A 14,630-nucleotide genomic window follows, 5' to 3' on the forward strand; every position below is an offset into this window, starting at 1 on the left:
GTCTGTACACCTGCTGTGCCCATTATGACGGTTCCCACTATCCTTGTGCTGAGTTGCGGGGTCTATACACCTGCTGTGCCCATTATGGGGGGCTCCCACCAAAGAGGGCATTAGAAGCAGGGTTAGGGCTACAGAGAGGGTATGTATTAGAGTTCCAGGAAGGGCAAGTGTTGGGGTTGCAGGAAGATTTAGTATTGGGGTTACAGGGAGACCCGCCGAGACGTCACTGCGCATGCGCGTGACATCACCACACGCGTGACGTCATCGCGCAGGCGCGGCAGTATTCTGATACCTGCCGGCGGCCATCTTGGTGATGGACGCCGGCAGAGAGAGGAGGGGACAGTCACCCGGCGGGATAATGTATGCCGCCGGGTCCCCTCCTCTCTCCTGATACTTTTCTGAGGGGGGTGACACCAAAATGACTGCGAGTCATTTTGGTGTCACCCCTCCAATGGTGTCACCCGGGTGTGGGCCGCACCCCCTGCACCCCGCTTGTGACGCCACTGGTTACAGGGAGAGTTAGTGTTGGGGTTGCAGGAGGAATTAGAGTTAGGGTTGCAGGAGGAATTAGTGTTAGGGTTACAGACAGCCTCCAGCACCAATACCCTGCCACTGAAAGCTGAAAATATCAACTGGACAACAGAATGAAGCTTGGGATCATGTAGAAGGTAGACGGTATCCTCAAGTCCACCTCCATGCAATGCCTTCACGTGTGACTCAGCCCCTTTAAATCCCAACACTCTTTTTTCCTTCAAATATCTCCGCCGCCGATTCCCATTGTAGGACGCGGAATGCTTTGTCTGACACCTCGCTCTTTTCACGTGAGAGATGTCGGCGAGCAGCGCAAGGCCCGTTCCTATCACAAATGGTTGTAATCGTTTCACATCTCCCGGAGTAATGAATAGTCAAATATTAGCAGCCCGGTCACAAGCGAGGAACGCGTTCTAGTCACATTTTCATTCGACAAAAACCTTGAAAGAGCACAAAGCAAAAAAAAAAGGGGAAATTAAAAAAAAGAACGGCGCAAAAGAGCGAGATTCATTCATACGAAAAAAAGACCAAAAAAACCCCCACAATGCTCTGAAAAGCCTTTTATTTAACGGTGAATCCACTTCTATCATAAAGGGAAACTCCGCATTGATCCCCAAATCTCAACATTGTTATACTAAACAATCGGTTTTGAACCAATCAATGGATTTTGATTGCTTTTGATTGGTTATAATTATATTACAGTATTAATTTATCACAGTACATCTTTCCACCCATCTATCATCCATCTATTATGAGTATGTCTATCCATCTGTCTATCATCTACTTGTCTATAATCTATTTGTCTATCTGCCTATCATCTGTCATCCATCTCTCATCCATCATCCACCTGTCCATCATCTATTTGACTTCTTGTATCTGTCTGTCATCTGTCTATTATGTGTCTGTCCATCATCCATCTGTCCATCATCCACCTGACCATCATCTATTTGTCTTTCATTTATCTGTCTATTATGTGTCTATCCATCTGTCCATCATCCATCTGTCCACCATCCATCTGTCCACCATCCATCTGTCCATCATCCATCTGTCCATCATCTATTTGTCTTTCATTTATCTGTCTATTATGTGTCTATCCATCTGTCCACCATCCATCTGTCCATCATCTATTTGTCTTTCATGTATCTGTCTGTCATCGGTCTATTATGTGTCTGTCCATCATCCATTTGTCCACCATCCATCTGTCCACCATCCATCTGTCCACCATCCATCTGTCCATCATCTATTTGTCTTTCATGTATCTGTCTGTCATCGGTCTATTATGTGTCTGTCCATCATCCATCTGTCCATCATCTATTTGTCTTTCATGTATCTGTCTGTCATCGGTCTATTATGTGTCTGTCCATCATCCATCTGTCCATCATCTATTTGTCTTTTATGTATCCGTCTATCCATCTGTCCATCATCTCTCTATTATGTGCCCGTCTATCCATCATCCATCTATTATGTGTCTGTTTGTCCATCTGTCCATCATCTGTCTGTCTTTCATTTGTCTATAATATCTCTGTCTATCCATCAATCATCTACCTGTCTATCATCTGTCTATTCCTCTATCTATCTATCTATCTATCTATCTATCTATCACTATCTTTCCACGTATCTACACATCTATCATCCATCTGTCTATCTGCCTATCTATTCATCTGTCTATTCATCTGTCTATTCACCTGTCTATTTTCATTTATCTATCTATTCATCTACTTATCATCTGTCATCTATCTGTCCATCTATACACAGTGGAATGTTTGTACTTTGGAAAAGGGGCCCAAAAGTTTGTACTTGAAAAGGGGCCCAAAAGTTGTTCTCAGGGTTCCTTTGGTGACAATGTCCCCCACGTGTCAAAGCCACGCTCATTTTCGAGAAAGTCATGTCCGTGAACATTCCGCCGACATGTCAGTGTTGTCTCTGATATTTTTAGTACACTATAATAAACTTTGGAGAAAAAGATCTTGATGCTGAAAATTACTGATTAGAGCGACCTTTCTTCTCACTGACTGACCTTTAAATCCATAATTATAGCTGAATGTTAAAAAAAACACGGCATTGCCCTATAAATAGATGAAATGTGCTTTATCCTTCCTTGTGAGAAAACAAAGCGTGCATGAACGACGTGGCTGAGCAAATGAGTTAATGTGATATTATTCATGAATCCCGCTACGTGCACCTGGGACAGCCAGTGATCATTGAAAATGTCACCCCGGTTCATTACGGAGCCCAACTCCAGTCAAGACTTCCTTTTAAAAGTTTTAGCTATGGTGAGGGAGGGAGGGTAGGAGTCAGGTTGTGTTGGTTGAAGTCTATGGACATGTGACCTTTTCTAAACCAACTTAAGCCTGACCTCCGTCCTTCCCTTCAGTCTTGCACAGTTGTAAAGACTCCTGTCCTGGACTGAAATGGCTTCCTCTGATTTCACTGCACACTGCGAGCATCTCACAATGTGCATTTGAAGCTGCAGCAAATCAGACAGAGCCCTCAGAAGTGTCAGAGGTTGGGATCAAGGGGGGTATATTTTTTTGTTTTGTTTGGGTGGCAGAGGGCTGGTAGGAAAACAGACCTCTAAGCCTTTGTGGCATCTGTGTTAGGAAGCGGGTGGATGGGCTTTGGGCTTGTGCCAATTATATTAGTTTAAGATGCTCCTGAGGTCATTCAGAATTCATTGACAGGTATATTTGACCTACAGATGAGATCCTTCTGACCTGCTTGAAGCAGGATTTGCATTCTTCTTGACTTGCATGAAGGCCCTTATGCTTTGGCTTTGCAACGAATGATTGTTTAAAACAAAACAAAAAATGATATAGTTAAAAAAATTTGAAAGCTGTTTAATAAAAAATACTTGTACAAAACAAACAAAATAAATGATTATATATATACACACACACAGACACACACACACACACACACACTATACACCGAGTGGGCAGATTATTATGACCACCTGACGTTTGTAGGCAAATAATAAGCTAAAATTTGGCGCTGAAGTTGCTAGAAGACCAGACCATTATAAATAGTAGAGGTGCACCGAAATGGAAATTTTAAAACCGAAACCGAAATGTAAAAAAATATGTCAGGCCGAAACCGAAACCGTTACCGAAAATGTTTTTTATTTTTTCAAATTTTTTTTATATTTTATTTTTATTTATTTTTTATAAACTTTTTAATTTTTTAAGCGGTGGAAGGTAGAGTGGGTGAGGTGGAGGATGTCATCGGGGCCCACACGGCGACACTGCGCATCCTCCAGACTAAAGTTAAGGCACTGGAGTCCCGGGCAGTGGATGCAGAGAACCGGAACCGACGCAGTAATCTCCGGGTACTGGGTCTGCCGGAGGGAAAAGAGGGCCAAGATCCACTCACCTTCGCTGAGTCCCTGATCCGATCCCTGCTCCCTAAGGCACAGCTTACAGCTTCTTTGCAGTCGAGCGGGCTCATCGCATGCCTTCTATCCGTGGCCCCCCGGGAGCCCCCCCGCGCACTTTTATCTTCAAACTCCTGAACTTTAGAGACATTCAATTCAGTAATGTCCAATTCAGTAATGTCCCGGGCGCTGAGTGTACTGATCCACAAATCGATTTATTTGGATGTATTTGTATCTTTATTTTTTGAGTTACCATTATTGTATTGTCTTGTATTGACTGCTGGAAATGCTGTGTTCAGAAGGTCGATCTGTAACTGTCATTGTCTTTTTGTGATTGTCTTTTTTTTTTGTATGAAAAAATTCAATAAAAGTTTTACCTGTAAGGCTGGGTTCACACCTAGGCGTATTACGCATGCACGTCTGTCGCGCGACCGTCACACGTTTTTTTTACCGCGATTCGCGGTAAAAAAATTGCGCGACCGTCGCGCGATTCCGAAGGCTACTTGGCTGTATCCCAATGGAAAACGCCCTCCAAAACGGCCCAAAGAAGTACATGTACTTGTTTGGGCGTCAGCCGTTTTGTAGGGCGTTCAGACGGGCGGAAATACGGAAAGGTGTGAACCATACCCATAGAAAACAATGGGATTTTCATGGTTGTACGTTTTGTAGAGCGTTCATAGAGTGTTGAACACCCGACAAAAAACGGAAAGGTGTGAACGGGGCCTTAAAAAAAAAAAAAAGAGCGTGGGATGATTGTTGGCGCTCGGAGCCATGGAGCGAGTATCAGCAAAACAGCAGAATTCATTAAATGTTCAAGAGCAGCTGTTGTTAAAGTGTTTAAAGACCGGACTGTCAGCCGGAAATCTGGGTCTGAACGTGCGAATTGTGGCCGTCAGCGACTAGTCAATGTTAGGGCAGAACGGGGGAGGGGCGAGACTGATACAAGACAACAGAAGGGCAACAGTGCAGGGTCAGATTCCTCGCATCACCTTTCATCATCTCGTGGAGTCATCTCGTGGCCCAATGAAGTACTGATGGGGTGGTCATAATAATCTGGCCACTCAATGTATATATATGGTAATACAATTGATTTCTCTCCCTTTAAAAATTGCCCGACCAGCTCAAACCCCTTTGTACAACAACATCATTTTGGCGATCCTTTAAGCTCCAGCTTCTCAATGGCTGAAAAGACAGAAGTCTTTCCAATCTTTACTTTTAATTGGCCCATGAAACATACGTTTCCTCTATCGTTTGATTCTCTTGGCTGCATTTACTGACCTAGAAACGAGGAAGGAAAAAAAAGAAAATCAAGCTTGACACTAATATCTGGTAACAAGGTAAGGGACATTGCTCCCAGCACACCTGATGTGCCTGTCCCTCGCTGTGACTTAGGAATACCAGAGCTTAGCAGAGGCTCCTCATTAGGACGGTCCAGAGATGGCTGCCCTGGCTTCTCCCCCTAAGTATTAGCTCTGAGGCCCAAAGCATCTATTCCTCATTATTTCCCATTTTAGAGAATACCTGTCATAGTCAGCGCTGCATTTGTCCAGCTCTTAGAGGCTATGCAGGGGGCAGCAAAAGCAAAAAGGTGGGAACATTTAAACCAAGCCTGTTGGGTTTGTCTCAGGTTCAGCATGAAAGTGAGTTGACCTAAAAGGTAAATTTGTTGGAGCTTGGATTATGATGCTATAAAAGTAGTGAATATTTCAAACCCTAGGCAATCTAAGGAGTCTAAGAAATCTTTGTTACAATGAGTCACGCCAACTTTTGTTTGCATGGCCAAACCTCTCAGAGTTTAGGTCCAACAAAGGTAAGGACGAACAATACAAATGCATCTACTCTTCCCCTAGGATGGTTTCAATGTGGTGTTTCATTAAAACACAACTCGATGAAAATCCACAGCCTATTAAGACTCTCAGACAAACCCATAAATCTACGCTTCTCATAAGATGGTGGTCCCATTGTGGTGGCCAAGCAGTACACAGGTAACTTTCAATAAAATAGAGCTCCATGAAATTGACAGAGAAGTCTACAGAATCTACCACCAGCCCACAAATGCTTTCAGACAAACCCATGAATCTTCTTCTAAGATAGTTCCATTGTGATGGCCGAGAACAACACAGGTAATGGTTTCATTAAATCTGTACTCAATGAAACTCCAGCAGCCTATAAATGCTCTCAGACAAAACCCATGAACCTAGTCTTCTCCTAAGATGGTTACAAGTTGGTGGTCAAGCACAACAGAGGTAACTGTTTCATTAAAACAGAACTCAATGAAACTCCACCTGCCTATAAATGCTCACAGACAAACCCATGAATCTACTGTTCAGATAAGATGGTTCCAATGTGGTGGTCAAGTATAACACAGGTAACTGTTTCAATAAGACAGAGCTTGATGAAACTGACAGAGGAGTCTGCAAAATCTACTACCAGCCCACAACTGCTCTCAGACAAATTCATGAATCTTCTCCTAAGATGGTTCCAAGTTGGTCGCCAAGCACAACACAGGTAACCGTTTCATTAAATCAGAACTCAATGAAACTCCACCAGCCTATAAATGCTATCAGACACACCCATGAATCTACTCTTCTCCTAAGGACCACCCAAGTTGGTGGCCAAGCATAACACAGGGAACCGTTTCATTAAATCAGAACTCATTGAAAACGCCACCAGCCTATAAATGCTCTCAGACACACCCATGAATCTACTCTTCTCCTATGAAGGTTCTATTCTGGTGGCCAAGCATGACACAGCTAACTGTTTAATTAAAACAGAACCGAATGAGACTGACGAATGAGTCTGAAGAATCTCCCACCACACCCATGAATGGTTTCACTCTTTTGTAAAATTCAAGAACTGCAAGACTTTATGTCCAGGCCTGAGTGGAAACTATAGTCATGGATCTTGGGTTTAAAACCCAGCAGGACATTACCTGTTCTATCTTCCCATATTTGTCTTGGGTTCCCCCAAGGCAGGCATGTCAAACTTGCACCCTCAGGAACTATTTTGTACCGTGAAAGGTACTCTGATGGGGAGATGTATCTTCACAATAAAGTTAATGGTTGAAGGTCAGGAGACACAGCTATGGCAGTCAGTGACATGTGGTATGCAGGCCCAATAGTCAGTGGGACCCATACTCTTAAGCAGGGGTAGGCAAACTCCAGCTGTGATGAAGCAACAAATCTCATCATGCATCTTCCTCTGTACATCATGGCTGTGAGGGTCTTGCAATGCCTAATGGGGTATATAGTTGTACCAGAGCTGAAGGGCCAGGGTTTGCTTACCCCTGCTCTAGAGTGACGCTGGCTAGAGTGGCCTTTGATTGCAAGGCCTTGTCACTTGTGTGAAGATGGTAGGCTCGCCCACTTGGAGTTTTTGTTTTGTCATCTTCTGGATATAAAGGTTTAGAATGGACTGAAGTTGATAGACTTTGATCTTTCTACACTTATACATTCACGTGAATCGATCACAAGCTTCACAACCCTGGGCAATTCAAATTGAGCATACGAGAGGTCACCTTTAGAGGAAACCACGTCAAAGCAAAACAATAAATCCAGAGATACAAGAAGCTTAAAGTGACATTAAACCCTCAGATTTTTTTACATAAAACAATACTGTAATGTGCGCCTTACTGTAATCCATGGTTGTTTCCCTTCTCTTTGCTGCTCTTCCTTTTAAATCCTTATCTCTTCTCATGCTGGGCAGAACTTCTGGTTTGCTGCAGACTGCCTTGTCTCTGGAATGGATACATGGTGTCTGTGTGCAGGTTCACAACCTGAGCCAGCACTACAGGAAGAGGCACTGAGCTGCAAAGGGAAGTTCTCCCCAAGCATGAGAAGACATGAGGATTTAAAAGGAAGAGCAGCAAAGAGAAGGGAAACAACCATGGATTACAGTAAGGCGCACATTACAGTATTGGTTTATGTTAACAAAATCTGAGGATTTAATGTCACTTTGAGTTATATGCAAATTTTCATGACCGTAAAACTCTAGCTTGGCCACACCCCTTCCCTAGCCTCCCTATTGGTTCTCTATTGTAGAAGACAGCCTCCTTGACCAACAGAAAGGCTGAGAACATGAGAGAAACTGGAGGTTAAGCTTAACATTTACAAGAGAAGTCAAGGGGGGTGATTTACTAACCTAAAACACACACACACACCAGGTGTGTGTGATTTTTACACAGCAAAACGTATTTATCAACCAAAAAGTCTCTAAAAGCATATTTCCGCTGATGCCATATATGGAAAAATCATGCACATGATGCATATATAATGCTGCTTCACAGTTTAGACAACAATGGTTAGCTCATGCATTTACATTCCTGCATTCATCAACGCAAGCAACATAACATAGAGCTAATTTACACAACATCACCTTGCAATTCATGCAGGGCTTTGCACAACACACCTGCTGGGTGTGTACACACTACAAAAGGTGTTTCGATTCCTTCCATAGATCATGCTGGGAGGGAACACACTACAGAGGTGTATACACGTTCGTGGTGTGTTTAAAAGGTTAGTAAATCAACCCCAAGATGTCAGGGACATTGACCGAAAAGAAGGCATTGCTAAAAAGGTCCTCAAGATGATAATTGTTCCCCCTCCCATGACTCCTACAAATATTGTATATCACTGGAATTCTTCTTTATACAAGTCTAAATCTTGTTGGCAGGAAATAATGTCGCAAGCATCCAAGCATCATGAGAGCCACAGTATGCTTTTTTTACGATCAGAAAGCCAAGAATGTTGACGCGGTTCCATTTTAAGGGATTGTCCAACATTTCCGCTCTCTAATTGTTTACCATTTGGCCTCACTTGAAATCATTTTCAGTGTCAGAAGTCCCCTCTTCCTCTACTTAAAATCCCCCGCGCTCGTTATCTCTTCAAGTCGCTCCAAGTCGCAAATGTCACCCGATAATGAGGGGACTGACACCGATGCACTTGCGTTTTGCTCATTAGGGATATTTGGTGAAAGGCTTTGTTTTTCACCTCGATGACCCTCATCAACAGCTCCCTGTGGTGTCACGCTTACTGATGGTACACAAGCACGCAATTATTGGCGATAATGACCGGAGGACATTGATCGCGAAGCTACACAGGACTGTGGATGAATGTAGACAGAGGACTTTCCGTCAGGCAGGGACGCCCTCCCTCCGGCTCTCTATCGTTATTGGTGATGGACAAATTATCAAAAATATGTATCTAAAAAATATATATAGGAGTATATACTACCGTGTTTCCCCGAAAATAAGACCTAGCACTATCTTCAGGGGTTTCTGTAATATAAGACCTACCCCGAAAATAAGACCTAGTTCGGTGGTAGATCTCATATTACAGAAATCCCTGAAGATAGTGCTAGCCGCAGCTCCCTCCCGCCAGGCACGCCCCCCCCGCACGCACGCCCCCACCCGCTCGCCCGCCCACCAAACCATTACTGAGCCGAGCGGCTCTTCATCATCCTGACCACAATGCCTTCGGATCGGCTGACAGAGCACCCAGAGCGGCTCCCTGGACGGCATCAGAGCGCTAGCCGCAGCTCCCTCCCTCCAGCCCCCCCGCCAGGCACGCCCCGCCCGCACGCCCGCCCACCTGTCTGTGGCTCCCTGGACGGCAGAGTGGACAGCTGCAGCCAAGCCAGGTAAGACATCCCCCGAAAATAAGACCTAGTGTCTTTTTTCGTAGAAAAAAAAATATAAGACACTGTCTTATTTACCGGGAAACACGGTATATATACTTACTTTAATAAAGTATACAGAGTCACTAATGTGTGTTTGAGTCAATAGCAGCTGTTCCTTTACTCAGGCTCCCCGGGTAATGAGCATCTTAGGCCTTCTTAGAACAGAAGGTATTTACATCTCATTCCATCACATATCCCATAAAAGTCAAGGATTGTTCTTCATTTCAGGACAGTAAATCTGAGTCTTCCAAATCAGCCCTTTATGACCCATCAGCCAGATGACCATTCAGAGCTGCTGGCACATAGGGCAAAAATAGCCTAATGATATAGCGGCCTGTATTCCAAACTGGGTACAGCTGTTTTGGGCTTCTTGGCCATCATCAGTGTAGTGTATGGAAACTTCTATGGAGGAGGGCTTGGAACCCAACAGGGCGCAATAACAATTCAGGTTATAGTGAGAAGAGACGTAAGGAATCAAATAGCCCTCCCAGCGAATCAGTGCACAGCGCATTAAAGTCTTCTTAGATGGGAAGGAATTCACATGTCTCGTTTCATCATATATCTCAAAAATAAGAGGATTGTTCCTCATTGCATGACTGCAGGTGGGGCCATGCAAGTAATTCCTTTAAAGGAGAACTATGGGGTTAGGGCTTTCCCCATAGTTCTCCTTAGGGTAACGGGAGGACACAAACTAGCGTCCTCCCGTCACCCTAAGCTCAGTATATAGGGAGCTACTGCTCGCGGTATACTGAGACGCTGCAGCTGAAGCGGATCCCGACAATTGAGCCGGGGATCCGCCCAGCTGTGTGACTGACAGCTGGCTCTGCCTATCTAGAGGCAGAGCCAGCTGTACCCGCCCCCTCCCCCGTCCGTTCCGCCAGTCAGTGCTGGCGGATCGGAGCGGGGAGGGGGGAATCCAGCCCTTCCCCTGTCACGGCAGAGAGCTGTGACAGGATCGAGAGGTGAGCGAACGCCGGTATGTGTTCGCTCACCTCCCGATCTACTGAGCCGACTTGTGACAGTCTCATTGTCACAGGTCGGCTACAACTATGAGGTGAGTGAAAAGCACCCGCCTCATAGTTCTCCTTTAAGGCCCATCAGCCAATAAAGCAATAGATGCGCATTGATCCAATGGCACTGCATTCATTGCTTAATTGCAAAAAGTGGAGTGAGCCTTTCAGGACTGCAACCTACCTGCCAGCCTGTAGCAAGGTTGATGGGCTGTTGTAACATTATCGGCCACAATACGACCTAAGGGACAGTAAAAAGTCACGCTCGCTCGCTAGAAAACCGAACGCTGGGATCCGATTGGGCGCAGTGGGCAAGCGAGACGCGTTCCTGTCACCCAGTATTAAATTAGCGAGATTACTCCGTTGGTTGCTGCTGTCGATGACCCGAAGGGTCAGAGGAGAGGAGGATTGTGGGTGATCTGTGTGTAAATTCAGTCATTAACCCAGCCAGGCCAAGTGAGGACCGGAAGATTGGTTGGAAGAGCTACAGGAATCTTCAGGAGCTATTATTGTAGCTGAACACCGGGCAAATATAAAAGATACAAATTATTTCTGTATTATTATATCATGAAGTGTCAGCTGTGCGCGTACCTGAATCTGACGTGGTATCAGCCCTTGCACAGCAGGGGAAGGAGACAATCAGTTGTGCTGCAGTGCTGATAGGAGGGGAGAGCAGAGTGATAGAGAGATGAGCTCATCAGTCTGCTGCTTCTCCATTCACTGTCCAGTCACAGGCTGTACAAAGTATAGTCTAATCGCTGGGGGGGGGGAGAGACTGAGGAAATGCTTTCTCTGCCTGCAGGAGACTGATGCCATCATCCCAGCCAAGGCAAGGCCACTGGACAGTAGCGCAGGAACTCGGTAAATAATAAAAGGTGGAAGTTTTTGGAAACATTGTATCACTGCTGTGTCATTGTAACATGCCGGGAGTTTGTTCATACGAATCCGTAAAAGTTACCGAAAGGTTGACTTTATACAAAGCGTTACAACTCAAGTCTGGAGTGTAGAGTTAAAGAGAACCGGTCTATTTCCATGGAATAATTCATCTTACATGATGGGAGATCAAAGATTGAAAGTATTTATCTCGTCAGGCGGGATACATTGTGACAGATTGGAAGCAGATAATTATCACTCGTCAGGTGTGAAACAAAAAGCCCGTCATTTCGGAGGATCTGTCTGTCAGCCCCACATCATTAAAATGACCCAGTTACATAATTCGCCGCGTTTAGTTAAGGAGTTCAAACCTTTACAAGATTGTTAGAAGGCGGCTGAAAGATTTCGGGTTGCGGCGAGTTCGCAGAACTGGGGAAATACTGCGCAGCAATCTTCCGAACTTTCTGATTATTATCATATAATATATATATACACAACTGGAGTATAATATTACTCTGAAATACTACTACTCCTCCAATATACTACTACTCCCATACAATACTACTCCAATACAGTGTTACTCCAATACACTACTCCTTCTATACAATACTACTCCAATACAGTGTTACTCCAATACACTACTCCTTCTATACAATACTACTCCAATACAGTGTTACTCCAATACACTACTCCTCAATACTTCTCCAATACTGTGTTACTCCAATACACTACTCGCTGTACCATACCACCATATACGTGACACTCGCTGTACCATACCACCATATACGTGACACTCGCTGTACCATACCACCATATACGTAACACTCGCTGTACCATACCACCATATACGTGACACTCGCTGTACCATACCACCATATACGTGACACTCGCTGTACCATACCACCATATATACGTGACAATCCCTGTACTCCGGCCCTACTACTGTTGTGGAACTCCAATTCCCATGAAGCATTGCAAGACTGACAACCACAAGCATGACTCCCAAGGGTAGAAGCATGATGTAGTTAAAGCACACCTGGAGGGTCGGAGTTGCCCCCCCCTGCTTTAAGGTATCGACAGTAGTCACAGTTCTTGATGTGGGGGGCCTTGTGCAAAACTGTTACCAGGATTGCTGATTAACTGAGTGTATCAATTTTCCCCGCACGGGGCCTCCAGAAAACGCATGCTCAGACGCATTCCCCATAAACCGCTTTAATCTCGGCGCGGCACCACAGAGCGTCTTCCTTCCCTGCATCTCCCCAACCTTCAAAGCTCGGAGAAATCCCCGCACGCGCTCACCAATCGCGTCACAGGCAGGCGATCTATTTTAATTATTAGCCGCCAGGAACATCTAGCCGGAATCTGATGTGAAATATTTAATTTAGCAATTAGGCGGCGTCTTCGTATATATGAGGAGCGAGGCGGCACAAACCTCAAATAACGGTTTTATCGCCACGGCCTCATTAAGGAGGCAAATCTGGGAATATGTGTGACAGAGACCTAGGAGGATTCATACCCTAATAATCATTAAAGAGCGTAATTAATATAAACAGAGGACATTCATGAATGCTGCTCAGAGGATTGCTGGGCTGCTGGTTAAGAGAACCTGTCACCTGAAAATGATGGTACGAGCCTGACACCCGGGTCTGGACCCCGCCATCCCTGTGCCAAGTTACCGGGTCTGTACACCTGCTGTGCCCATTATGAGGGGCCCCCACCATCCCTGTGCTGAGTTCCTGAGTCTGAACACCTGCTGTGCCCATTATGAGGATCTCCTACCATCCCTAATGTAAGAGGAGGAGCCGGGAACACCCAAAACTCCCAGGTGAGCAGAAACAGAGTCCCGAATCACGGCAGAGAGATCCCGCTGTTGGGTTCTCTAAGACATGTAAAGAATCAGAGGCTGACGCAGCCAACCAGGCTCGGACTAGAACCTAAGCCGTCACTTTTGAGTGGAGTGATCCTTTAAGAGGATGCAATGACGGACGTAGCCTTCATCAAATGGCTTTGCATACAGCGGAGTTCTTCTTCATGGCTCTCAGATGGGAGCAGATGTGTGGCTCTGCAGCGTTTCAGCCTCGGGGGAACCGGCTGAATGGAAGGAGCACATGTAAGCCTGGAGTCAGTGTTCCAGCTCCGTCTATAATAAGGCCGGTGTTATGTCATCCTGCATCATCGAGGTTCGCTCTGCAGATTAGACACCCCGACGTCCAATTCCTTGTAGCTGCAGGCTCTGCTGTGGAGATGGACACAGCGCTGCTGGGATATTTCCTGCACCGCACAACGCACCAGCTAACGATAAGATGACCAGACAACCAATGGAAACCCTGGCGGCGTTGCCCAACAGGCCTAGTAGCCCGTGCCAGCCAATCAGAAGTTAGCTTTCACTGCTCTGCTGACTCTGGATTGTAAAGCTGAACTCCAGGCCGATATAAAAGACACAAATGATTGCAGCTCTGTCATCAATGCATTTATCTTTTATATATGCAAGCAGTGCAAGTACCTGGATTTCACGTAGCATCAGCCTCGAGCAGGGCTGGGGTGTGAGAGGAAGAAGCAGCACAAGGAGCCAATCAGTTCATGTGCTGGCCAGAAGCATGCTGACAGGAGGAGGAGAGAGCAGAGTGACAGAGAGATGAGCTCGTCACTATATTGCATCTCCATTCACTGTCCAGTCACAGAGTGGTGATGATCCGGGGTGACCTGGGCTTATAGGAAGTGGGTTGAATGACGTGTTTAGTCATTGTATATTACAGAGATTCAGTTTTGTTTCTGTGACACCGAGGAAAATGAAGGGAGAGACGCTAAATACATCCATCTGACTGATTCCACAAAGGTTTGTAATTGAGAGGAAGAAAAAATTAATAATGAGGTCCTCATTATGAGGGTCTACCACCATCCCTGTGCTGAGTTCCCGGGTCTGTACAACCGCTGTGCCCATTATGAGGAGCTCCCACCATCCCTGTACTGAGTTCCCGGGTCTGTACACCTGCTGTGCCCATTATGAGGAGCTCCCACCATCCCTGGGCTGAGTTCCGGGTCTGTACAACTGCTGTGCCCATTATGAGGGGATCCCCCCATCCCTGTGCCGAGTTATCGGGTCTGTACACCCGCTGTGCCCATTATGAGTCATTCCCACCATCCCTGTGCTGAGTTCCTGAGTCTGAACA

General features: G+C 45.5%; 1 long non-coding RNA gene across 1 annotated transcript; it reads right to left on the minus strand.

Moving 5' to 3' along the window:
* On the minus strand, positions 1-13,208 carry LOC108791641. Its single transcript, XR_001941515.1, has 3 exons — positions 13,113-13,208; positions 12,161-12,162; positions 1-92 (listed from the first exon to the last, which is right to left on the minus strand). It is a non-coding gene; the product is annotated as an uncharacterized LOC108791641 (long non-coding RNA).
* Positions 13,209-14,630: the final 1,422 nt, after the last annotated feature.

This window comes from Nanorana parkeri, unplaced genomic scaffold (assembly GCF_000935625.1).
Source record: "Nanorana parkeri isolate BGI_ZX_2015 unplaced genomic scaffold, ASM93562v1 scaffold563, whole genome shotgun sequence".
In the NCBI taxonomy this organism is placed as follows: domain Eukaryota; kingdom Metazoa; phylum Chordata; class Amphibia; order Anura; family Dicroglossidae; genus Nanorana; species Nanorana parkeri.